The 25,331-nt window shown below is 41.8% G+C and overlaps 1 protein-coding gene across 12 annotated transcripts in view; it reads left to right on the plus strand.

Annotated features, from left to right (window-relative positions):
- FGGY (FGGY carbohydrate kinase domain containing) overlaps nucleotides 1–25,331 on the plus strand; it is a 566,317-nt gene that overhangs the window by 516,445 nt on the left and 24,541 nt on the right. The window lies entirely within an intron of this gene.

Consider the following 25,331-nt stretch of genomic DNA (forward strand, 5'->3'; position numbering starts at 1 on the left):
TGGAACCATACTGCCTGAGTTTGAATTTTGTATCTTCCATTTACTAGCTGAGTGATATTGGGCAAGTTACTCAGCCTTTCTGTGCTTCATTTTCCTTATCAGTTACATAGAGATGATGGGTTGTTCTAAGTACTTAGTGAGCTGGAACACAGAAAGTACTTAGAATAGTACCTGGTACATGGCAAGTACTACATGAGTGCTGCTATCCTATTGTGACTATTAACTGAAAACAAGCACAGACAAATATGGAGTCCCTGGGTGGTACAAACAGTTAATGCATTTGGCTGCTAACCAAAAGTTTAGAGGTTTGAGTCTGCCCAGAGGCACCTCAGAAGAAAGGCCTGGTGATCTGTTTCCAAAAAATTAGCCACTGAAAATCCTATGGGGTATGGTTCTGTTCTCACACACATGGGGTCACCATGAGTCAGAATCAACTCAGTAGCAACTAGTTTCATACACACACACACACGCACGCACGCGCACACACATGCATGCTCTCCCCATCTTCTTGCCACCCTAAGGAAACTGGGAGACTGGGAGACTCCTTAGTGGGAAAGTCTGATCCTCAGGTACTATGACATTGGCTGTTTGAGGTATATGAGATTGCGTTTAAATTCCCAGGTTGTCCAGAGCTTCTGCCACTTTAAAAAGAAGGAGAAAAAAAAAAAAAAGTGCCTTCACATCTCAGGTGTTAAGTGCCAGATCTTGTAGCACTTACAAGGACAAATCCATTTCTTACTGAATAATGGCGCTTAAAGCCCACATGACTCCTTGATGTAAGCTTTGGCCTGGTCTGTGAGGAGCTTTTGCAACATTATTTCTCTTGATGTTCTCTTGTTGCTATTGTCCTCTGAACAGGAGGAGGGAAGGCTGAGGTTCTGCCAGCTCGGTTACCGATGACCTGAATTAAGCCTTTTCAGACCTAAGAAGAGGGCTCTGTGCAAACAGCCCCAACTAGGAATCCTCACTCTGCCTCTTTCTAAGTGGAGCAGATGCCTAAGCCCAGAAATCTAAGAGTTACGTAGTTATTTCTGACAGCTCATTCTCCCTAACACCCACATCCAGTCCATCACCAAAGCCCATCCATCATCAGCCTCCTGAGCACCTCTCATATCTGCCCACGTCTCCCTTGTCTGCCAGCACCACAGTATCTTCCCCTGGACCTCTGCGTTCTTGCCCTTGCCCTATGTCCACGCGGCAGAGCAACGAGGCGGTGGCACCTCTAGCTTCCCGGTGCTGGGGAAAAGAAGACTAAAAGGTCACGTATGGTACAGCCCTGCCTGCCACTCAGCTCTGTCTCATTCCACATGTCCCTCCACTGTCTCCACTCCATCCACACTGGCCTTTTCACTCCTCAAGTATGTTATGTGCACTTTCAGTATACACAGTGTCTGGCACAGAAAAGGAGCTCAACCAATGAATGAGACCAAGAGAGGGAAAGGAGAAAGAGTAACCATTTGCAAGCACTTACTTTATGCAAAATACCATGCTAGGAGTTGATAGTTACTTATCTACTTCTAAAAATCAGCCAGTGAAAACCCTATGGATCACCTGCAACCGATCATGGGGATGGATGGCACAGGACTGGGCAGCATTTTGCTCCATTGTGCATGGGGTTACCGTGGATCATCAGGGATAGATAACCCAATAAGCAGGGTACTCACGGGCTTACTCATGCTTATTCACCAATCTGTAGTGCACAATTTCACCTGTAAAGGCATATATATGGAGCTCTGGTGGTGCAGTGATTAAGACCTTGGCTTATAATCAAAAGGTCAGCAGTTTGAATTCACCAGCCGCACCTTAAAACCTTATGGGGCAGTTCTACTCTGTCCTATAGGGTCACTATGAGTCAGAATCGACTCAATGGCAAAGGTTTAGTTTTATATATATGTATATATATATTTTATATATATATATATACACACACACGTATGTGTTTATGTATGTATATATATACATATATATATATATTTTTTCACACACCCTGGTGGTGTCATGCGTTGTGGTTGAGAGCTACAGCTGCTAACCAAAAAGGTCAGGAGTTCAAATCTACTAGGCACTCTTTGGTATGTGTCAGCTTGGCTGGGCCATGATTCTCAGAGGTTTGGCAGTTATGTAATGATGTAATTTGCAGTATTATAATGATGTAGTCATCCTCCATTTTCACGTAGTGCTGATTTCCACACATCAATATGGCCTTTGAAACCTAACCATGTCAATAAGTGAAGAGAGGGTGTGTGTATATACATAAATATGTACAGCGTTCCCTTTATCTTCTCCTTGCCACCGTATGGAAACTGGAAGAATCTTCAGTGGAAATGTCTGAGCAGCAAGCACTGTGATATTGCTTTTAAAGTACTCCATTTTTATGCAAATAATGTGTGTTTTTTACATTTGTTTGCCAATCACACCCTCCCATGGGGTATTTTTGTAACCACGCTATGCTAATTTTTTTACAGCAACATGTAAAAAAAAATTGGCATAGTGGCACTTACAAAAATACCTCATAGGGGAGGGCATGGTTAGCAAACAAACTTAGAAGACGTGCGTTATTTTTGTGTAAAAATACGGTAAGACTAATTACGGACTAGGAAGAAAGGCTGGTGATCTACTTCTGAAAATCAGCCAATGAAAAACCTGTGGATTACAACAGTTTGATTCTCAACTGATTATGGGGATGGCAAGAGACTAGTCTGCATTTTGTTCCATTGACGTGGAATCACCATGAGTTGAGGGCTGACTTGACAGCAGCTAAGAACAACAGGGTAAGGTTTAGACCACCTTCCTCTCTTAGCCAACATCTGGTCCCAGTGAATCCCACCCAAAAAGTCAGTTGCCATCTAGCAGATTCTGACCCATGGCGACCCCATGTGTTCCAGATAGGGTTTTCAGTGGCTGATTTTTCAGAAGCAGACGATCAGGGCTTTCGTCCAAGATGCCTCTGGGTGAACTCAAACCATCAACCTTTCAGTTAGCACATTAGCTGTTTACATCACCCAGATGCCACCCACCCCTCCACTTTTTCCTGACCCCTCTTCAGCTCATGGGTAAGATCTACCACCTAAGAGTCAGGAGTCACAAGGTGTGGCCCTAGCTTTGACGTCAGGTGGTTTTGTGATCTCTGGACCTTGTCAGTTTCCTCATCTGAGGTATTCTCGGCACCCTGACATTCTCACTGCCGAACCCACTGTGCATAGTGCCTAACACACACAAAAAAAAAGGGGGGGGGGCTATTCTCCTACCCCCAAGAGGGGAAAAGAGAAAGGATAACTAGCATTTGGGAATATTTACTTCATGAAAAATATCATGCTAGGAATTAATTATTACTTCTCTTTCACACCCCTACATGGCAGATATTACTCCTGTTTTGCAGATAAGGAAGACAAAACTTAGCAAAATTAAGAAACCTGAACAGCATCAAAGGTCAGTAAGATAAGAGGAAGGTGTGGTGCAGTGAATTACTTAACATGGCCCTTCTAGCCATAGTCTTTGTGATTCCCACACTATAATTGGGTGGGACTATGCAAATAAGGTGCTTGTGGCCCACCAAGGGGATTGGACAGCTTTCTGCTAATGCAGATAAGTTGCATGGAAGCCTTTTGGGGGTGGGACCATGCAAATAAAGTATATAGAACCCTAACAAGGGGATTGGTCAGTTCTGCCATCGCACTAGGCTTAAAGGGAGAGAGAGAGAGGGAGGAGCCATAACATGAAAGACAGCGAGAGAGACAGTGGCACAGCAACAGTGGTGTGAGATGGAAGGAACCAGGAGGCTAAAGTGAGACAGCTGCAGTGGGGCTTGCCAATTCACAGAGCTAAGAGCTGTAACACTTGCCCTACAAGGCCCAGAGCAGCACCCAGCGGCACAGGGCTTGAGGAAGCTGTCCTGATCAGGAACTGTATCCTGAGTTGTTCCTGTCACTTCTGAGTCATTCCTGATCCTGAATTGTACCCTGTTGTTGTTGTTATTAGGTGCCATTGTGTTGGTTCTGACTCATAGTGACCCTATGTACCACAGAACGAAACACCGCCTGGACATGCACCATCCTTAGAGCCCATTGTTGTTGCCACTGTGTCAGTCCATCTCATTGAGGGTCTTCCTCTTTTTCGCTGACCCTGTACTTTACCAAGTATGATGTCCTTCTCCAAGGACTAATCCCTCCTGACAACACGTCCAAAGTATGTGAGACACAGTGTCACCATCCATGCTTCTAAGGAGCATTCTAGTTGTACTTCTTCTGAGACAGATTTGTTCGTTCTTTTGGCAGTCTATGGTATATTCAATATTTTTCACCACAATTCAAAGGCGTCCATTCTTCTTTGGTCTTCCTTATTCATTGTCCATCTTTCACATGCATATGATGTGATTGAAAATACCATGGATTGGGTCAGGTGCACCTTAGTCTTCAAGGTAATATCTTTGCTTTTCAACACTTCAAAAGAGGTCCTATGTAACAGATTTGCCCAATGCAATGCATCTTTCGATTTCTTGACTGCTGCTTCCATGGCTGTTGATTATGGATCCAAGTAAAATGAAATCCTTGACAACTTCAATCTTTTCTCCATTTATCATGATGTTGCTTATTGGTCCAGTTGTGAGGATTTTTGTTTTCCTTATGTTGACACGTAGTCCATACTGAAGGCTGTGGTCTTTGATCTTCACCAGTGTTTCCTCTTCACTTTCAGCGAGAAAGGTTGTGTCATCTGCATAACGCAAGTTGTTAATAAGTCTGCCTCCAATCCTGATGCCCCATTCTTATTCATATACCCAGTGCCATCGAGTCGATTCTGACTCATAGCGACACTGTAGGACATATAGTCCAGTTCTGTGAGATGTTACAGCAAACTGAACCCAAAGACTGGAGGGAGAGTACTGATAAGAAGAGGAGTAGTTGATGTTAGAGATGATGGAGTGGGACAGCAGTTTGGAAAAGTTGGACGTTGGGGACATCTTAAAACTCAGCCTCATAGGAAGCAGCTTTGTCCTGATTCTAATGAAAGAAATTATTCATTTAGCAGGTTTCAAATTCAGGTCTGTCCGTCTCCAGAGCTCATGATATGGCACAAAGCTGAGTCCCAAGTCCACTGTAGGAAAAGAAATCAAGGTGACTTTTTTTAAAAGCAAGAAATAGGGCTCATCTTTCATCATTATGCTGAAGACGGAGTTCCCTCTTGGATTTTTTTTTTTTCCTATGCACATCTCTGCTCAGCTGGAAATAGAGACTTCATGTACTAAACCATAAAGACCAAAAACTCAGTACCAGAAGAAAAGCTTGGTACTATTAGACTCTTAGAATGCCAGAGCATACCTAATTCAACCTTTTGATTTGCAAAGAGAAAACTGAGGACCAGAGTGTTTACAGAAGTTGTCTAATTCCATTTACAAACAGAGAGGTCGACTGAGAACCCAGGTCTCCTGACTCTTTCGACAGTATCACCCATATCAAACAGGCCCCCTCTGTTCAAAAAGAAGAACCTTACAGAACATTAATTTTGTACCCATCAAAAAGCCACGCTAGAGGTAATAAGCATTGAAAAAATATTCTCATAGAAACTCGCAGCTGAAAACACAATGGAGCGGGTCTTCAAGGAACAGTGTGAGGATTGTCTGAGGGGATCTATGCTGGTGAGATTACAAAACTCATAATATATGAATAAATGAACATATGGAAGAAATCAGCAAAGCCTTCTCCTTCCCGTGTGTAAACTCAGCCTTCACCTAAAGTCATTAAGTAAACACAGATGTAGCCAAACCATGCACCAGATGGCAAACAAGAGTTGGAACGAAAGGTAAAGAAAGGTTTCCATCTTTATTCAAAGACAGGGAAAAAGCCATAATCCAAAATGTCGTGGTTTCCCCAGGATGGCCACCTGGGGTCACCAAGGCCCAAACCAAAGCCCAAAAGTGACCAAAAAGGGGAAGAAAAAAAAAAAGTAATCTGCAGTAATCATGATTGGGAAGCTGCTGTAGGAAAACCACTCCTATTTTCTGTAGATAAAAAATGAGAAGAAAGTAGTAATTCTGGGAAATGAAAGACATAGTTAAAGTAGACCAGAGAGGAAAAGGGAAGTGGAGAAATGGACTTTTGCTGAGCACCAGCCGTGTGCCAGGAGTCTTACATCCTTTGTCTCATTTAATTCTCACAACTACCCACTGGGTATTGACCAAGTTATAAATGAGGAAATTTCATAAATGGGTCAAGAGAGATTATGCCCCAAGGCCACGCCAGAGAAATCCCAACCTATTTCCAGTGCCTAGCTTTACAGCAATAGCTGTGATTTCCAAGCTTTTATCCCATTTTCAGACCAGGTAATATTTTACACAGAAGACAGTCCTGCAGAGATCCACTTCACCCCATAATCCTGAGCATTCACCATGTGCCAAAAAAACCATTGCCATCAAGTCAATTCCAGCTCATGGTGACCCCATGTGTTACAGAATAGAACTATCACAGAGTAGAACTGTGTGATGTTTCCTTGGCTGTAATCTTTATGGAGGCAGATTTTCAGGCCTTTCTTCTGCAGTGCCACTGAGTAGTTCAACAGCTGACCTTTAGGTTGGCGGGCATTTGCAAACCACTTGCACCACCAGGGACCTTCAGCATGTGCCAAATTCCAGGGAATACCCACGGTTGTACCTATGTATCAGATACACAGGGAAGTGGTATAGCACCCTCTCTTCCCTTCCTGCCCAACTTACTAGACCTAATTAAGAAGGTGACATGGCTTAGGTACTGCCTTGAGGGGAGACCAGAACAGCCATGGAAGGGGGAACAGAACATGTCCTAGTTACCTAGTGTTGTTGTAACAGAAACATGACAAGTGGATGGTTTTAACGTACAGAAATATATTTTCTCATAGTTTAGGAGTCTGGAAGTCCAAATTCAGAGCACTGGCTCTAGGGGAAGGCTCTTTCTGTGTGTTTTGAGGGATTATCCTTGTCCCTTTTTAGTTTTTATTCCTGGGTTTCTTGGCAATCACGTGGCGCGTATCTTCCCTTCCATTTGTGCTTACTTGCTTGCTTGCTTAATCTCTTTTATATCTCAGAAGAGATTGACTTAAAACACATCCTACACTAATACTGCCTCATTAACATAACAAAGAAAACCCATTCTCAAATGGAATTATAACCACAGGTGTTTTGGGGGACACAATTCAATCAGTAACAGTGCCGGTCTTAGTCATCTAATGCTGCTGTGGGTGCTTTTAACAAAGAAAAATTAATTTTCTCCCAGTCTAGTAGGCTACAAGTCCAAATTTAATGCATCAGCTCCAGGGGAAGTCTTTCTCTGTCAGCTCTGGAGGAAGGTCTTGCCATCAATCTTCCCCTTGGTCTGGCAGCTTCTCAGTGCAGGAGCCTCCAGCTCAAATGATGCGCTCTGCTCCCAGCGCTGCTTCCTTGGCGGTATGAGGTCCCTATCTCTCTGCTTGCTTTTCTCTTTTATATTTCAAAAGAGATTGTCCTAAGACACAATCCAGTCTTGTAGCTTGAGTCCTGCCTCATTAACATAACTGCCACCTATCCCATCTCATTAACATCATAGAGTAGGATTTATAACACAAAGGAAAATCACATCAATCACAAAGTGGAGGACAGCCACACAATACTGAGAATCGTGGTCTAGCCAAATTAATACATATATTTTTGGGGGACACAATTCAATCCATGATGGTGCCTGAGGAACTTGGCTCCTCTTTTATTTCACAAGACATACCCTTTCACTTTCCTTATTCACATCTTACCTGTACGTTTGAGACAAACATCCATAATAAAAATGCCCAAAAGCATGTATGAGTTTATATATTTGAGCTAGAAAATTCCAATAATGCTTAAGTTCTAGCTAAAAGCTTGTCTAAACATTAAAATATGCCCTCACCCCTGCTTCAATCAAATCATTGATTTGCTTGAAGGTGGAATGATGGTAGGATAGAAAATATTTCTGAGAGAGAGAGACCTGTCTCCTCTACCACTCACTAAACTTGCTATCTTGGACAAGCTACATTACTGCTTTGAGTTTCAGATTTCTTAATTCTAAAATGGGATTAACAACTATCTTCAAGGGCTATAAAAAAAAAAGAGAACATTAAATGGCAAAGTGTATTAAAACACTGTTTTTTTTTTTCTCCGCTGTTTTTTCTCTTGTGACCTATCATTTTATCTTCTTTCTGCATAGCAGTGAAGATTGGCTACGACCATGTTATTGTTTTTCTCATTGTTCTTATCTTCCCAAGCCCCAATCCCACACATATTATTCAGGGACATTGGTTACATTTTCCACATTGTGTCCACATTCTCTTTATTTCTGTTCTGGTTGTACCGTTTCCATTATTCTTGCTTTCCTGTCATACACCTCCCTGCCCCCACCAGCCTTCTCATCTTTGTCTTGCTCTCAAATAGATGATTATTTTATATTAAAGTTTTATATAAAATAATCATCAAAAGAAACACAATACTCATGGGTGCTACTGTTTATTTTATGAGCCAATCTGTTATCTAGTTGAAAGGTGACCTCTGGGAGTAGTTTCAGTTCCATTTTTAAAGGGTATCTCAGAGTGATGGTCCTGGGGGTTCCCCAGGTCTCTGCTGGTCCAGTAGGTCTGGACTTTTTAAAAAAGATTTTGAGTTTCATTCTATATTTTTCTCCCATTCTATCGGGGACTATCTATCATGGCCCTAGTCAGAACAGTCAGTAGCGGTGGCCAGGTGCCATTTAGTTCTTCTGGTCTCTGGATTGGCGAGGCTGTGGTTCATGTAGGTGATTGGTCCTACAGGCTGGTTGCTTCTTCAAGTTTTTGGTTTTCTTATTTCTCATTTGCTCCAGAGAAGCAGAGACCGATAGTTAAATGGCCACTCGCAGGCTTTTAAGATCTCAGACACTACTTACCAAACTAGGATATAGAACATAAGCTTAATATGCCATGTTGTGCCACTTGAGCAAGATGTTCCACAAGAACATAGTCCTAAACCTTCAAGCCCAGTAAACCACTCCTGCAAAGTATTTGTTTATGTCTGGGAGGTATTAATTTTTGGTTTGATTACTTGTTAAAATGATGATATTTGAGTATGATGGATTAAAAAAAAGATAAAAGATTGAAGTCACTGGAGAGTTTTTACTTTTTTAAAGTGGGTACTAGAAAATTATAAATTACCCATGTTATTCACATGATTTCTCTTGGACAGTGCTGCTATAAAACTCTCTCATCTTTAAAATAAAACCTTTTTTCTACACTATCACCCCCTTCGGTTATCCCCTCTCGCAGTCAAAAATATTTTAAAAGGCATCTGTCATGATTTTCTCACCCTCCTCCCACACACACTCACTCCTTAACTGAACTGATCTGCCTTCCACCCCCAAAATTCCACCAAAACCATGCTAGGCTCGGTCATTCATGCTAACTCAGGTCATTGCTGAGCATAGAGGGCTTTACTCTTGGTTACATTTGGCAATGTGGGGCATTCCCTTCACTGAAATTCTCTTCCATTGACACCATACTTTTTTGATTTTTCTCTCACTGCTTTGAGTGCTTCTTTCCAGTTCCTTTCCTCTTTCCTCTATCCAACATTATTTGTTGATCTTCCAGAGGATTCTGTCCATCTAATTCACTTCCAAGTATTTATTTGCTATGAATATGCCAACAGCTGTACAACTGTCTATATAACATCTCCACTTAGAGGTCTCCTATGGATCTCAGTTCAGAAATTTTAAAATCTTAACTCATCATCTCCACTCTTGTCTGCAAAGCTGGCATCATCTCACTACATGGCACTGTCTGTTAACTGGCACCGTCATCTACTCAATCACTCCTGCCAGAACTTCAAGGCCATTCTGCACCACCCTCTCTTTCACCTCTACATCATTCTCTTATAATATCTTTCTAAATTATAATTCTTGTCTCTTGAATTCTTCTACTCTGCTTCAATTCCAGTCACTACCTTTGTCCCAGCCACTATCATTTCTCACCTAGACTGCTACAAGTGGTTTTTCGATGGTTCCTTGCCTCCACTTTTACCATTCTCTTATTCATTCTGTACACATCAGCCAAAGTGACCATTTGCAAGTATAAATATGACCACATAACACTCTTGCTTAAAACTCCCCAATGGCTTTCCTTTGTCTTTGGCATAATGTCCAAAGCTTTAACATGATTTACAAAGCTGTCCAAAATCTGACTCCTCCCTTCATTTGTAGCTTCATCTCTTATAACTCTTTCTTTTCATTCTATCTATTTCAGCCACCTTGGACTTCTTTTAGTGCTTTGAATGTGCCATATTGTTTTAATTTGGAACCTTCAAATATGCATTTACTTTAGTCTGGCACCCTCTTCATCAAATTTATTTATCTGGCCAACTCCTTGTCAGCCTTTAGGTTGTTACCTAAGCACCTCTCCCCCTAAGTTTTGGTCTTCCTCTTACGCTGTCCCATAGATAGCACCTGTATTTCTCCAATAGCCTCTAAGTTCCATGAGGGCCAGGATCGGAGCTGTCTTAGTCACTAACGTATCCATGATGTCTAGAACAATGCCGGACACACATTTATTGAACAATAAAGCCAACATTATCTGGCTCATACTTCCCATTTTGAGGAAACTGGGATCCTAAGAAGGGAAGCAATTTATTCAGAGTCACAGAGCTCAACTAAGATGAACACAGGACTGGGGCCTCCTGATTTCCATATCAGTCCTGTTCATAGTGCGTCCTGTGCCTGTCTATAATATAGTAACAGAGGGAAGGAGACTGAATCTCCTATGTCTTGTGAAAGCCAGAGCAGGCTCATATTCATAAATATAGCTGATATAGTTGTTGTTTTCTCAGTTTGTTTTATGTAAAAGTCCTGGAAGTCCAAAAACAAAGTCTCTATTTCTAAACCCCCATTCTGTTCATTGTCCATCTTCTTTCCCCTCATTAACCAGAGGCATCACCTGGTATTCAGTGTTGAATGGCCCCTTCCTACCATGCTGTTTATCATCCTTCTAGGCAGCAATATTCTGTTGTGATTCAACAAGGGCTCATACATACCAATGATCGTGAGGATGGCACAGGACCAGGCAATATTTTGTTCTATTAAACAAGATCACATGAGTCAGAGCAACCGGACAGCAACAAACAACAAACACAGCCCAGGCAGCATGTCACATGTAGCAGGAGATTAGGAAGTGCCGTCTTTAAATAGGCTCACTTAAGAGAACATTAGAAGATCCTGGGTAGTGCTGGATTGGAGGTGCATATAATAATTATTATAAAAATAAAACATTTTTTGAGCTATTCCTATGTTCCAGGCACTAATTTAAGTGGTTTACATGCATTTTCTCTTTTATCGTAATAACTTTATGAGGAATCACTTCTACCATCTGTATTTTACAGATGAATAAACTGAGGCACAAAGAGGTTAGTTAATTGGCAAACTATTCAGTTAACCAGTGGAAGAGCCTAGGTCCCAATCTAGGCAGTCTACACCCAGAGTCTGTGACGTGAATTGCTCCACATCTGAAAATGAAGAATATGTTCACTGAATGTTTAGGATATACCAAGAAGTATAACTGAGGAAAATGCTGAAGTTGCCCTTTATATATACAGGTTGTTTCCGACTTATAATGTATTTGAGTCACAACAAACCACACTTAACCTGCATTTGGGTTCCTTTGTACATCTTACTATTAGTAGTATGTGCTACATACAATGTTGCAGTGTGTAATTTGCTGATGTTATCTTTCTCATGCCAACTCCAAAGACAAATAAAGATTGGATTTATAAAGATACTGGTAATAAAAGGCCATAATAATGAAAACTAAAAAAAAAAAAAATGAGGTATTCAACTTATGTTAGAACCAACTTACGATGGAGTCATTGGAATGGAGCCCCATTCTAAGGGGAAGACTGACTATATCCTGTATCCCACCCAGATGCATTCATTAACTCATTAACCCATGTATGCATTCATTCATTTTCTCATCATGCATTTATTGAGGAGTCGCATTATATCACTTCTAGGAATGCAGGCAAATATTAATGGACTCTCCCCTCTTAGACCTCACAATCTAGTGGGGGAGACAGATAAGTAAATCAGCATTTACCATACTGTGTGCTAAGTGCCAAGGTACATGGGAACTGGGTCCTTTGGAAACACAGGGAAGATTATAAAACAATTTAAAAGGACCCCACAGTGATTTATCCTGGACTTCCATTCCACACCTTTACCTCTCACTGTCTGACCTCTGTTTCTTTCCTACTATACTGCCCTCCTAGTTTCTTTCCAGGCCTTCTCTTACTTTGTTGCTTTGGTGCCACCCTTGGCCTCCCCAACTGCTGGCTTCACATTCAAGCTCTCTGCTTGTCTTTTCCTTCCTGAAGTTGGGTTGGATTGACTTCTGGCTTACCCAGGGGAACTTCAGTAATATAAACTAGTCTCAGGCAGCTGCAACAGGCTAGACCAGTGTGTCTAAGCCCCACTTCCAACATGGTTCTGACCTAGGAGAGTGTGAATGGATCTATGGGGGGATAGATATCCTGTGTCTCAGGTAGTTTGGCTGTTCACCTGCCTAAATGCAGAAAAATTGACCCAGTGACTAACATACTTTGCAGCTCAATAATTGTTCACTATGTTAATGGTCCCCCACGTGTCTGTCAGTTTGTCGTATTGTGGGGGCTTGCATGTTGCTGTGATGCTGGAAGCTATGCCACCGGTATTCAGATACCAGCCGGGTCACCCATGGAGGACAGGTTTCAGCTGAGCTTCCAGACTAAGACAGACTAGGAAGAAGGACCCTACAGTCTACTTCTGAAAAGCATCAGCCAGTGAAAACCTCATGAATAGCCGTAAAACACTGTTTGACATAGTGCTGGAAGATGAGGCCCCCAGGTTGGAAGGCACTCAAAAGATGACTGGGGAAGAGCTGCCTCCTCAAAGTAGAGTTCACCTTAATGATGTGGATGGAGTCAAGCTTTCGGGACCTTCATTTGCTGATGTGGCACAACTCAAAATGAGAAGACATAGCTGCAAACATCCATTAATAATCGAAACCTGGAATGTACAAAGTATGAATCTAGGAAAATTGGAAATCGTCAAAAATGAAATGGAATGCATAAACATTGATATCCTAGGCATTAGTGAGCTGAAATGGACTGGTATTGGCCATTTTGAATCATATAGTCTACTATGCTGGGAATGACAACTCAAAGAGGAATGGTGTTGCATTCATCGTCAAAAAGAACATTTCAAGATCTATCCTGAAGTACAATACTGTCAGTAACAGGATAATATCCATACGGCTACAAGGAAGACCAGTTAATATGACTATTATTCAAATTTATGCACCAACCACTAGGGCCAAGGATGAAGAAATAGAAGATTTTTATCAGCTCCTGCAGTCTGAAATTGATCGAACATGGAATCAAGATGCATTGATAATTACTGGCAATTGGAATGCGAAAGTTGGAAACAAAGAAGGATCAGAAGTTGGAAAATATGGCCTTGGTGATAGAAACAATGCCAGAGATCGAATGACAGAATTTTGCAAGACCAACGACTTCTTCATTGCAAATACCTTCTTTCACCAACATAAATGGTGACTGTACACATGGACCTCGCCAGATGGAACACACAGAAGTCAAATTGACTACATCTGTAGAAAGAGGTGATGGAAAAGATCAATATCATCAGTCAGAACAAAGCCAGGGGCCAACTGTGGAACAGACCATCAGTTGCTCATATGCAAATTCAAGCTGAAACTGAAGAAAATCAGAGCAAGTCCATGAGAGCCAAAATATGACCTTGAGTATATACCACCTGAATTTAGAGACCATCTCAAGAACAGATTTGACGCATTGAACACTAGTGACCGAAGACCAGATGAGTTGTGGAGTGACATCAAAGACATCATCCATGAAGAAAGCAAGAGGTCACTGAAAAGACAGGAAAGAAAGAAAAGACCAAGATGGATGTCAGAGGAGACTCTGAAACTTGCTCTTGAGCATCGAGCAGCTAAAGCAAAAGGAAGAACTGATGAAGTAAAAGACCTGAATAGAAGATTTCAAAGGGCCTCTCGAGAAGACAAAGTAAAGTATTATAATGACATGTACAAAGAGCTGGAGATGGAAAACCGAAAGGGAAGAACATGCTCAGTGTTTCTCAAGCTGAAAGAACTGAAGAAAAAATTCAAGCCTCGAGTTGCAATAGTGAAGGATTCCGTGGCGAAAATATTAAACGACGCAGGAAGCATCAAAAGAAGATGGAAGGAATACACGGAGTCATTATACCAAAAAGAATTAGTTGATGCTCAACCATTTCAGGAGGTGGCATATGATCAGGAACCGATAGTACTGAAGAAAGAAGTCCAAGCTTCTCTGAAGGCATTGGTGAAAAACAAGGCTCCAGGAATTGATGGAATATCATTTGAGCTATTTCAACAAACAGATGCAGCACTGGAGGTGCTCACTCGTCTGTGCCAAGAAATATGGAAGACAGCTTCCTGGCCAACTGACTGGAAGAGATCCATATTTATGCCTATTCCCGAGAAAGATGACCCAACCAAATGTGGAAATTGTAGAACAATATCGTTAATATCACATATAAGCAAAATTTTGCTGAAGATCATTCAAAAACGGCTGCAGCAGTATGTCAACAGGAAACTGCCAGAAACTCAGGCCGGTTCAGAAGAGGACGTGGAACCAGGGATATCATGGCTGATGTCAGATGGATCCTGGCTAAAAGCAGAGAATACCAGAAGGATGTTTACCTGTGTTTTATGGACTATGCAAGGGCATTCAACTGTATGGATCATAACAAACTATGGATAACATTGCGAAGAATGGGAATTCCAGAACGCTTAATTGTGCTCATGAGGAACCCTTTACATAGATCAAGAGGCAGTTGTTTGGACAGAACAAGGGGATACTGATCGGTTTAAAGTAAGGAAAGGTGTGCGTCAGGGTTGTATTCTTTCGCTATACCTATTTAATCTGTATGCTGAACAAATAATACGAGAAGCTGGACTATATGAAGAAGAATGGGGCATCAGATTGGAGGAAGACTCATTAACAATCTGCATTATGCAGATGACACAACCTTGCTTGCTGAAAGTGAAGAGGACTTGAAGCACTTACTAATGAAAATCAAAGACAAAGCCTTCAGTACGGACTGCACCTCAACATGAAGAAAACAAAAATCCTCACAACTGGACCAATGAGCAACATCGTGATAAATGGAGAAAAGGTTGAATTCGTCAAGGATTTCATTTTACTTGGATCCACAATCAACAGCCACGGAAGCGGCAGTCAAGAAATCAAAAGACACGTTGCGTTGGGTAAATCTGCTGCAACGGGCCTCTTCGAAGTGTTGAAGAGCAAAGATGTCACCCTGAAGACTAGGGCGCACCTGACCCAAGCCATGGTATTTTCAATCACATCTTATGCATGTGAAAGCTGGACAATGAATAAGAAAGACCGAAGAAGAGTTGACGCCTTTGAATTGTGGTATTGGCGAAAAACATTGAATATACCATGGACTGCCAAAAGGATGAACAAATCAGTCTTAGAAGAAGTGTGGCCAGAATGCTCCTTAGAGGCAAGGATGGCGAGACTGCATCTTACATACTTTGTACACGTTGTCAGGAGGGATCAGTCCCTGGAGAAGGACATCATGCTTGGCAGAGTACAGGGTCAGCGGAAAAGAGGAAGACTCTCAACAAGGTGGATTGATACAGTGGCTGCAACAATGGGCTCAAGCATAACAATTGTAAGGATGGCTCAGGACTGGGCAGTGTTTCGTTCTGTCGTGCATAGGTTCGCTATGAGTCGGAACCGACTCGACGGCACCTAACAACAACAACAAGAGCATGTTAATGCTATTTAAAGTTTTTGGTTCTGTGCCACTGATTATTGTTCCTGATCTGTTGGCCAAAGGGTCCTCCTGGTATGGACATATATTTGGAGCTTTAAGGATATTCTCGTTTCTCTAGTCAGGATCTCCCATTGGCCTGCTCCATCCTAAGTACAGTTTCTCCCTTATAGCCAAAAATGAAGCATCCGCTGCCTGAATGGTTTCTGCAGATTGGAGGTGCCCATTGAATTTGACATCTAAGAGAGTATTGGTAATGATTCTTTTTGTCAAAATGTTTCATTTAATACATGGTAGACTCTAAGCTAGACATGGGAGAAAGCAGATCCAGAAGACGTATATGGATTGAAACAGAAAGAAGGAATTGAAGTTCTAGAAGTTTCCATGAATGGAGGAAGATATTTGGTGGGAGTGATAGAGTGAGAGAATTAGACTAGATGGGCAGTTGAGGTCAGAAAGTGTCTGTTAGAATGTTGGAGTAGACATAAGTATAGCAGTCTCAGTGAATGATAAGTTTTAGAGTGTGGCTTTGGGAGTAAGTATTAAAGTGGAGTTGAGGATCCCTAGACTTAGAAACATTTTGAAACCATAAGGTTGAAGCATTGGATGGGTCTTATAAACAGACACTGAAGTCTCCCATGCTAATGACAAATCTTTAGGTGGGAAGGAAGACTATCATCTAAGAGCCTTAGTCTCATTTAACATAGGGAATTGAACAAGAGGCTGCTGGGTAACAGAAGTGGAGATGTGTATGATTGTGTCTATATCACTAGATGGTATAAACCTCAGATAAGCAGGGATTTTTTTACATGCAGATAAAGATTTGTCTGGAAATAGTAATGGGTTACCATGAGAATATTGGCATCAAACATTTTCCTTAGCCCAACCACTCCACCAACCTGAAACACACATCTCTCTCTATATGTATACATACATACATTTATATATATACATATATACAATATATATGTTGTAGTTGTTGTTTTTAGTTGCCATCGAGTCAGTTACGACTCATAGTGACCCCACGTGTGCAGAGTAGCACTGCTGCATAGGGTTTTCGAGGCTGTGATCGCGCATTCAGTAAGTTTACACTTTCAGCTAACGTTTACTAGTGCTCTGCTAGAAGCTGGGAATATGTCAATGAATAAGGCAGTTGAGTATCTTGCTCTCATGGAGCTTCGATTGCTAGTGGGCAGAGGCAGAGTTGAAGGTGACGAAAGAGGAGATAGTCAATAAATAAGAATGCAAATAAATTAACAATATAATTTCAGATGATACTAAGTGCTGTAGGAGTCTGCTGGTGCTCAACCTGCTAACTGAAAGGTTTGCAGTTTGAACCCACCAGTCACTCTGCGGGAGGAAAGATCTGGCAATCTGTTCCCATAAAGATTACAGCCTAGGAAACCCTATGGGGCAGTTCTGCTTTGTCATATAGAAATTGACTCCACAGCACACAACAACGAAAACACTAAGTGCTATGAAGGGTTATGAAGACAAGAAAATGAGATGATGTGATACACAGTGTTTGGGAGAAGTGGAGTGCTTCAGCAAAAAGAGCCAAGGACTTCCTGGAGAGTATGTTTGAATAAAGGACCTAGATAATATGAAGAAGCCAGAAACACAAAGATCCAGGAAAAGAGCATTCCTGAGAGAGGCAGCAAGTCCCTGGGCGGAAGCAAGCTTGACATGCAAGATGGGCCAGTGAGCTTCAAGCAGGATGAGCACAGTCAGCAGTGTATAAGACCAGGCTGGTGATTAGCCACAAGTTTAATCTTGAAGTTATAGGCCATCCTATAAAATATGGGGAAAGGAGCCCTGGTGGTACAGTGATTAAATTCTCAGCTGCTAAACCAAAGGCCAGTGGCTCGAACGCACCATCTGCTTCACAGGAGGAAGATGTGGCAGTCTGCTTCCATAAATATTTACAGCCTTGGAACCCTATGGGGCAGTTCTACTCTGTCGTATAGGGTCGTTATGAGTCGGAATCAACTAGACGGTTTGGTTTAATTTTGTTGATAAAACACGGATTTCATTCAAGAGGCAGTGGGAATCCATTGCAGTTTTGGAGCGGGAAATAGACATAATCGAATTTGCCTTATTCATTGATTGATTCATTCAAAAATATTTATGGATTGTCTATTCTGGCCAGGCACAGTTCGTAGTACAGTGAATGAATCAGAGAAAAACTCCTAGCTACTGGGAGCTTGCACTGTAGTGGGATAATAAATCTGTAAGGATTACTGAGCACTGACTATGTGCTATCACTATTCTAAGTGCTTGATAGGAATTAAGTCACTTGTTCTTCACAGCAATCCTATGAAGGCATACTACTACTGTCACCATTTTACAGACAAGGAGACAGCCCTTAAGAAGTTCAATAAGAAGTGAAATCAGTAGTCACACAGCTACTAAGTAATGAAGCCCAACTTCAAAGTCAGGGAGTCTGGTTCCAAAATGTTACCATCGTAATCATAACACTGTATTTTCTCTCTTTCTAAAAATTACAGTGACTGCTCCTAGGGGAACCAAAGTGAAAGTCAGAAGACCAGTTAGGAGAAGGTGGTCTGAGAGAGGGCTACAGGAGTTTTCCACAACACCATTGGGAGATAGTATTACTCCCACTTGATAGATGAGAAACTGGGACGTAGTACACACATCTGCTAAGTAGCAGAGCTCAGATGACACCCCAAGCCTATTTAACTCTAAAGCCCAATATCTTTCTACTAAAGTCTCTAATTCCTACAGAATGAGAGAGACTCCACCTCCCTGTTTGTGACCAAGAGACCAATTTGAGATGTATTTTAGAATTTTACATTGAAAAGCTGGGCATCTAGAAATTTTCATTTCCATTTAGCAGGTGTTTTTATAGTTTAAAATTAAATATATATATGCCGATGCATACAGATACACATATATGTTTTCTTTTGCTTATATATATATATATTTTTAATTGTGGTACATAAACCGAAATACTCTGATCTTAAGTGTAGAGTTCCATGGGTCTGGGTAAATGTGTAAAACCACGGAATCAACACCCTAAACAAAGATATACATACACTGTATCTAAAGTTACAAAGGCAGTGCCAGTCCTCCTGTCATGATTAAGGATGAAGACTTCTCCGACCCTTTCCTTTCTTACATCCCTTCCCTCTTCTCTGTGAGCATTATTGTCTCCAAGGCACCAGGGTTACACAGAATACCAGGTGCAGGCAAAAGATGACTGTGCCAAAAAGAAAAATAAATAAATAACAGAACAACTAGCCATGTCTTTGCTAATTCCAAGAAAATCACATTGATATATTTTCTGTTTTTCCTTGGAGAGGTCATGTGCCTCAGCCCACACGTTAGGATGTGAACTTGTTGTTCCAGTAAAAGGAGTCACAGTTCCTCAAGAAGGGAGATTCATTTATTGCAGAGCAATGTGTCAGCATCTCTGAAAAAAGGTACAGTGTAGTGTACTGTTGTGTCTCACACACACCCGCATACACACACACATACACAGTCAAGATCACATAGCTAGTAGGCAACAAAAGTAGGATTTGAACTCAAGCCTAGGAAACTCGAGGATCAGGCTGTTTGCATTACAGGGAGGACGGAACCATCTGGTGTGAGTGGAGAGCTGAACACTGGCCTGGAGTCAGAACTGGGGTGGTTGTATTCTGGCTTTACTACTCACTGGCTTTACTTATGCTCTCTGTGTTCAGTTCCTTTATTCCTAAAATGGGGATATGTGATAACATCTGTGTCAGTAAGTCATTTTGAGAATGAAAAAGGTAGTGTACGTAAAGCAACTAGCACAAGGTATGGCACAGTGAATACCTGGTAAATGTTGGTTTAAACCAGTAATAGTAGTATCAATGATTTAAAAAAACCCTAAAAACCAAACCCATTGTTGTCGAGTTGATTCCGACTCATAGCGACCCTATAGGACAGAGTAGAACTGCCCCATGGGGTTTCCAAGGAGTGGCTGGTGGATTCAAACTGCCGACCTTTTGGTTAGTAGCTGAGCTCTTAACCGCTTCGCCACCAGCGCTCCTAGTGTCAATGATAGTCAGCTATAAATTGGTGAACACATTTTTTGGTTCCTACACTCCATCAGGAAACCCTGGTGGCATAGTGTTTAAGAGCTATGGCTGCTAAGCAAAAGGTCAGCAGTTCGAATTCACCAGGCGCTCCTTGGAAACCCCATGGGGCAGTTCTACTCTGTCCTATAGGGTTGCTATGCATCAGAATCGACCTGACAGCAACGGGTGTTTTTTATTTTATACTCCGTCAGTAAAAAACTTTGGAGCAGGCATCCTCAATGTATGGGATTTACTTATGAGAAAGCATAGACATGTTCTTTTTTGCTAAGAGATGTGTACGTTATAAAACAGGAGTCCCTGGGTGGCACAAAGGGTTAAGCACCTGACTACTGTCCAAAAGGTTCCAACGCAGAGGTATATTGGGAAACAGTCCTGGCAACCTGCTTTTGAAAGGTCACAGCCTTGAAAACCCTGTGGAGCAATTCTACTCTGCACACATGGAGTCGCCATGAGTTGGAATCAACTCGATGGCAACCAGCACCAAAAACAGGTGAAATACAGCTGAAAAAAAAATATTTAAAATGTGTCTGCCTATAATGATGGCTTCACACTGACATTGCACAATATACATCCCTGGCTGGGTGCATTCTTGATAAAAAATTTTTAAATGATTTTTGGTGATATTTCTAATGATTTTGTGTGTGCCCTTATATCCATATCAAACAGTCTTCATGGTTTTGATTTTCCCCTAACTCTTGTCTTATCTGACTAGGTCTTCCTTGTTTTGACCTCGTAATATGAAGAGGTAGTACTGAGTAAAATGTCGCCATTTTCTTGTTTACTCGAATCTGAATTATCACCGTTACCTTTAATCCACTGATTTAATCTTTTTAAGCCCCTTGACTATTTTGTAGGGAGCCCTGGTGGCACAGTGATTAAAGCACTTGGCTGCTAACCGAAAGGTCGGTGGCTTGAACCCACTAACCACTCTGCAGGAGAAAGATGTGGCAGTCTGCTTCTGTAAAGATTAAACCCCAATGCCATCGAGTCGATTCCAACTCATAGCAACCCTACAGGACAGAGTAGAACTGCCCCATAGAGTTTCCAAGGAGCGCCTGGTGGATTTGAACTGCCAACCTCTTGGTTAGCAGCTGTAGCACTTAACCACTACGCCAATGGCAGATTACCTTGGAAATCCTGTGGGTCAGTTCTACTCTGTCCTATATGGACACTATGATTTGGAACTGACTTGACGAAAGTAGTTTTTTTTTTTATTTTTGTTTTTTTTAGCTTGCCTTTTTTGTGAGGGTTAGTTTAAATAAAATTATCTAAATCTATATATCCACTAACCTGGGTCATGTAAATGACAGCAGGCATCAAATCCCTGGAAGCTGGGGACATATAAGCCAGTCCTTTGCTGCCATCCCCTCGGTGTTGTAGACTTCCCCTGCTCCTCTCGTGACAGGTAGACCCACTGAGGCTGTAGTGATAACCTGCATTTTAAATGCTGGTAAAGCTTAATTTGTTTAGACTAAAAATTATATAATTGGCACTTCCGATGCTTTCTTCCAGAATCTCAATGATTCATTTCGAGGGGTTCCTGAAGTGTGTATATGCCACTTGAGAAACACTGGCTTAGATGATCTTACTTTGCCTCTGTTATGAAAGGCACCACTTTTTCATTTAGTAACTCAGCAAACATTACCCAGACACCTACTACGTGCTAGGACTATGCCGGGCATTATACCTAATGTGATGTGGTTTCTGCCTCCCAGGAGTTCACTACACCAGGCCTGGATTTTTTTCTCCTGTAGATCATGACTCTAGACACTGCCAAGTTTGCAGTGGGTGTCCTTTGCTGCCGAGTTCTAGACTTCCTGGCTCTTGTTGTTGTTAGCTGCCATCGAGTCGGCCCTCAACTCATGGTAACCTTATGCACAACAAAGTGAAATGCTGACCGATCCTGCACCATCTCTATGATCAGTTGCAGATCGGACCATTGTGATCCGTGGGATTTTCTTTGGCTGTTTTTCATAACTAGATCACTAGGCCTTTCTTCCTAGTCCATCTTAGCCTGGAAGCTCTGCTGAAACCTGTTTGGTATCATAGCCACAGCAAGCCTTCACTGACAGATGGGTGGTGACTACACATGAGGTGCCTTAGACAGGAATCGAACCCACGTCTCCCTCACGGAAGGCGAGTATTCTGAGGCAGAATTAAACCAGCCCTTCCTCAGACCACCTGGCAGCCTTCCCTGCAAAGTCTTAAGGCCATAGTTCCTTTTCATCGGTGTAGGGGATAGGTACCAGGTGCCCCGCTCCCCAAATTGCCAACATCAGTGTGTCTGCCACTCACAGAATTCAGATTTTCTCCATGACAGCCTGAAGAGGCCCCTTTCTTTCTTTAACCTAATTTCTCTGGGTAACACACCCCAGTGTAGCCTAAAGCCCTTTTGTACAAAGCTCCCAAGCCAGGCCATAGCACATGAGAACTGGGTGTTTCCCCTGCCCACACAGGCCGGGCAATTGCCAAGGCTGCTAGAGAGAAGTGGTCAGCAGTGTGCTGACTAGTATCTCAGCCGTGACACGGCAGTGAGGGGTCAGACCCCATGAATGACGCCTTTCACAGCCATGGCACAGGGCCCCTATTTTTTCCTGCTGGACCCTTCACTTACTTTCAGAAGTGATGATCAAATGTGAACTTTCATGGTTTATTTATAGCTCTGCCTTATAGAGAGAAAGAAAAGAAGTGATTAAAATGCTATTTTACAAAATATTTTGTTTTAAAAAAGCTTTCATTGTGTGGGCAAAAAGGAAAAAGAAAAGTCACTCTATTCATTGTACTGTCTAGACTAGCAAACAAAGAGGGTAGCGTGCTGCAAACTAAGATTGTCCGGCTCCTGCCTGCTGACAAAAAGTATGAGTTTTGGAGACCAATTTCAAATACACCCTTTTGAACAGAAATATATTGTGGGATGACTATATTTAGCACGTGTCAGCATTTCCATAATTAATTCATATTGTTTGGCTGCAGTAATTTCCAGATTTACTGCAGTCATTGGATTCATGAGGTTTCAGTTTGGTGCTAATTATTTGGAGAAATTGGGAAACACAGCAGTGCTATTTCTGATGATAGCACAGCTCTCTGGGCATTCTTCACATGTGTCACCAGGAGCCCTGCCTTCTAGGGGACAGGAGAGTGGGCACATAGCATTTTGACTGTGACTTTTTTTTCTTTAAGAATACAGTACATTTTTATTTTCTTTACAAGTATATAAAATTAATATATGCCACTGCACAAAATTTAGAAAATACAAAAAAAAAAAATGACAAGAGGAACAATTCTTTCCCACATTCTTACCTGTTACCATTTCAATGGAATTTCCATCCACTCTTTATCATGCATACTTGACTGGTGCTTAGAACAAACACAGCATCCCTGGCTGGTGCAAATGGTTAAGTGCTTGGTTGCTGACCAGAAGTTTGGCCTGATGATCTACTCCAGGAAAAAGAAGAAAAAATCAGCCACTGAAAACCCTGTGGAGCACAGTTCTACTCTGACACACATGGGGTCACCATGCATCAGAGTCAACTCGTTGACAATTCTTGGGGTAGAACAAAAAACAACTTTATTTGTACTCTCAGCTCTTTTTTACATTTGTGCAGTGGAGCTAGTTTTCCCCTGCCCTAGTAAAAAATTTAGGTAGGTCCATTCTTTTCTTAGCTAAGGACAAAGTCTCTTTGATAATACAAGTTTTATGGTGCCATTAAGTTAGGAAACACAGCCAAAATGCAGGCATTAGAATATTAAGGAATCCATAATAATCATCACTTGTCAGTTTTCACCCAAAGGTGAGACTTCTCCCCTACCCTCCAGCTGGGGCCTACCAAAAATGAGAAGATGTGGCTATGATCAGATTCTTCTTTCTTCTCCTTCACAGCCTCTTCAACTTTTTAGCTTTTTCTTTTCCCTCCTCTAGGGTGATTGGAAGGAGAAGGGGTCAGCACTGTCATAAACGAGCATCATGCCTTATCAGGTGAATAGGAATTTATAGCTAGGTCTTGGTCTTATGAGGATCCACCAGTGATTTTTCAGGGACCCCCCCCCCGAAACCCCCCACCTGCATATCCTGAAGGGACGAATTACCCAATTAAGCAAGGTACACACGGGCTACTTGTGCTTACTTACTAATCTGCAGTATGTCATTTTATCTGTTTTTGTGCAAAACCTATCTGAAATTGTGCACTACAGATTACTAAGTAAACACAATTAGCCCATGCATATCTTGCTTACTGGTTAATCCACCCCTGATATCCTTGTCCTTGTTAATAGTTCTCTCTATTCTAGTAGATTGCTTGTTGTTGTTGTTAGTTGCCATCAAGTCAATTCTGAATCATGGAAACCCCATGTGTGCAGAGTAGAGCTGCTCCATAGGGTTTTCCAAGGCACTTCTGGGTGGATTCAAACTGCCAACCTTTCAGCTAGCAGTCCAGCACTCTTCCATTAATTCCTTAGAAATCCAGTAGCTCACCTTCAGCTTCTTTATGCAGACTCCCTCTGCCTCATTAGGCAGCAGTTTTGGACAGAATCTTATACAACCCATGTGGACCACATACTGTCCAGAGGGAAGGAATACCTTTGGAGCCTAACAGAGTCCTGACAATGTAGCCTTTCCTTCCCTTTTACACTGAAGCTGCCAGCTAGCCTGTCTCTTCCAGACAGGAGTCACACACAGACCACTGTGTCCCACAACCTCAGGGACATGCATCCAGCTCTCTGTTGGTCTCAGTCAAGCCCTATTCTGTTGGCTTGTGAAGGGGGAACCTCCCTCTCCCCTCACCCCTTCCCCTGGGATGAGAGGCATGGTATACAATAAATCAACAGCTCTCTTCTAAAATCCATCCCTTAGATGTGGATGAAAGGTTTAAGAGTTGATTAATTGATCTTCAACCACCTTTTTTTGTTTTGTTTTTTACAAATTCTTCAGAGTGGTCTGCTTTTGGATCACGTTGGTATCTTATATCTGTCATCTTTAGATCTCAGCCAAAACTTGCATTTTAAAATTCTGTCACATGCATTATCCTTAAATTCATTCATTCAGTAGACATTTCCTGAGCGCATGCGATATACCAGATGCTGAGTTTGGCAGTGGAAATAATTACAACAATTCCTGCCTTAAGGAGCTCACAGTCTAGTTGGGGAGGCTGATGTGTTAACAAAAATTGCAGTGCCACGTCATAAATGCTATGATAGATGGAAGAACAAGTTGCTGTGGGAGCAGATAACTCACTCTAGGTAGGAGGCAGGCAGTGGGGATGAGTCAGAAAAATTGATACTTAAGTTTAACTTTGTCTGTAGTTTGTAAGAAACAAAATAGCTTCTTCTTAAGCCTTTGAAATCTCTATGGCTTGTGTTTGTTTCTCAATAATTTATTGTAAAAACATGCCCAAGGTAATGTGAAGAATGGAAG

This window comes from Loxodonta africana, chromosome 3 (assembly GCF_030014295.1).
Source record: "Loxodonta africana isolate mLoxAfr1 chromosome 3, mLoxAfr1.hap2, whole genome shotgun sequence".
Taxonomy (NCBI): Eukaryota; Metazoa; Chordata; class Mammalia; order Proboscidea; family Elephantidae; genus Loxodonta; species Loxodonta africana.